This window comes from Octodon degus, unplaced genomic scaffold, assembly GCF_000260255.1.
Source record: "Octodon degus isolate 3935 unplaced genomic scaffold, OctDeg1.0 scaffold00412, whole genome shotgun sequence".
NCBI lineage: Eukaryota > Metazoa > Chordata > Mammalia > Rodentia > Octodontidae > Octodon > Octodon degus.
Genome location: NW_004524988.1, coordinates 314,290 through 316,595, shown reverse-complemented (window position 1 = coordinate 316,595; position 2,306 = coordinate 314,290).

Genomic DNA, 2,306 nt, shown 5'->3' with positions numbered 1-2,306 from the left:
TATATTTTAAAAAATAGGCATAAAGAATTATATACTTCTTATGTTTACACATAAGTCCAAAAATCTAACCATATACAACCTTGAAGCAGGACAGTCCCACAATATTCATTTTCCTGTGTCTTGCCTTCATTCACCACCCACTTCTTTTTGAACAATCATCTACCCAAGAGACATCATAGCAGCAACTGGCATATCATGACAAGCAGCCCGTATTCAGAAGACCAGAATGATAGGCACTCCAAGCATGAAACTACTGTTACAGATTACCATCTTCAGTGCAGTTGCTTAGTTCACAGGTATCAGTATATATTAATTATTGAAAAGGAAAGAGGGGCTGGCAAGATCGTTCAGCAGTCTAAAGCGCCTGCTTAGGCAAGCTGAGGCAGGCACAGGGGACAACAGTTCAATCTCTGGCACCACATGCTGCACTATCCTGGCCCTCCAGGCAGGCTGAGACAGTCCCTCCCCCTCAAAAAAAAAAGAAAAGAAAAGGAAAGAGAATCTATGGTAAGGGTAGTGGATAAGGAGGGAAGGAAAAAGGAAGTAAATGTGTTATAGTTTGTGTGTATGTGCTCCCCAAAGTCTCACGTAGTCATTGAGGCATAGTTCTACAGTTTGTGATTAATTCATGATCTATTGCTGGGATTATGGGTCTGCATACTGCTGGCATTATGGGTGTGAGTGCTCCACCCAGCCTGGGGCACAGAGCCTGAAGAGAACATAAGAGAGACAGAGAGAGACAGACTTGTGCTCTGTTCTCGTTTGTTGATGTTACTCCTCATTTTTATTCTCGTTGTTTTGCTGCCTTCTGCTGCCATGAACTGTTGCCCTCTGCCATGTGCCACTCTGCATTGGAGCCAGCTGAGTGTGGACTGAAACCTCCAGTAACTGTGTGCTAAATAAACCTTTCCTTCTTTAATTTTGGGTGTTGGGTATTTGTCCCAGCAATGAGAAAAGAGTAATGAAGAGAAAATGATAAAAGGGTAAAAGAGAAAAAACACTTTGTAAATATGGAGGAGAATTAGGGCGGAAGGAAGGGGATTTTGATAAAAGAGAAATCACAATATACCATGTAGAGCTACAAGTTTCTAGTGATTAATATGATAAATATGTATATCTAGGTATACCAATAAATTTATTTAAAAATAAATATGTATGCGGCATGCAAATAGAATATTATCTATCTTGACATAGGGGAAATAAATGTAACTGTCAATGTTTAAGATGGTAGATACACAAAGTTTGTGTTTATCTTTTTTATTAATTGTATTGAGAAACATAGCAATGAGACAGTTTCAAAACCAATTAATAGGACAGTTTCAATAATTAATACATTGCATATTGTTATCTTCTTAGTGATTTCTCATAGTACAAGATGCAGACATCATATTCTGTCCAAATATTATTAGTACAAATCTTTCTTCTCATTGAATTAAGAGAAAGTAGCTGCATATCTATCGTAACTATTTTGTATATACAGATACGAAATGGTACCTCCACTGTGGCCCCTTTTTTGTCTAGTTTTGTTAAAGATGGGTATTCTGTTGCCATTTAAATATACTGTAGGTGCGTGAGTTCAGCAAAATAATCCAATATAGTCCAGTAGTCCATAATAGTAGTGCATTATTCGTAAGAATGGCAATAGCAAAGGTTGTTGAATCGAGCCTTTTACAGCTCAGGATATTAATATGGCTTTACTTTCTAAACCTTGTTTTTATACTTTTCTGCTGGATTGTTAAGACCAAGGCAAAGCAATATCTATATAACAAGAAATGCATCTTTTGTATGTGATAAGGTCATTCAAGTCCCCTCAGGACTTATCCTGTTACCCGGTACCAAAATTTGCAGATCCTTTGTCAGTGTCAGCTATGTGGATGAGTCACAGCCATTGCTTGACCAACTTGCTGTCTGTGAAAGTCTGAGAGAATGTTTTCGCTCCATGTGACCCTCCTTTGGCACACTCTGTGTCATCAATCACATTGCTCTGTGGCCCCCATAATCTCCTTGATCAGAAAATTTGGCACACAACTGAGTTACATGATGTTACGGTATAGGTTCTCCTACGTCCTGAGTTTTCACTGACCTTGAAAGGCTAGGGCCAAAATGTTGGCTGTCCTTGCAGTCCTTCTTTTTCTCTAATTTTTGGTCTGCAAGTGTAGCTTGTTAGCCCCCAGAAGAGAAGCTTATTATTACCCTACAACATATGCAGTTGGATTCAACCTCACTATCTGTCTGAATATCAAACATCTTAGGCATAACATGGAACAGAAATTTTCCACCTAGTATTGATATTTTAAACTTTAATT